Genomic DNA, 273 nt, shown 5'->3' with positions numbered 1-273 from the left:
GTCTGACCCCTGCACCCTGCAGTTATGTGAGGAGAGGCCCAGGATGATGTAGACGCTCAGCCACACAAGAAAGATGACGTGGAGAGAGATGGTGTGTACTGTCTCAACGATGACACAAGGGGAGAGGGACAGAAGGAGGGACAGAAGGATGACACTATAGAAGCAGAGAGGGACAGAAGGATGGACAGAAGGATGACACTAGAAGGGGAGAGGGACAGAAGGATGGATAGAAGGATGACACTATAGAAGCAGAGAGGGACAGAAGGATGACAC

The sequence above is a fragment of the Salvelinus sp. IW2-2015 genome, unplaced genomic scaffold (genome assembly GCF_002910315.2).
Source record: "Salvelinus sp. IW2-2015 unplaced genomic scaffold, ASM291031v2 Un_scaffold4254, whole genome shotgun sequence".
NCBI classification, from domain to species: Eukaryota; Metazoa; Chordata; class Actinopteri; order Salmoniformes; family Salmonidae; genus Salvelinus; species Salvelinus sp. IW2-2015.
This window is presented reverse-complemented; position numbering follows the sequence as displayed.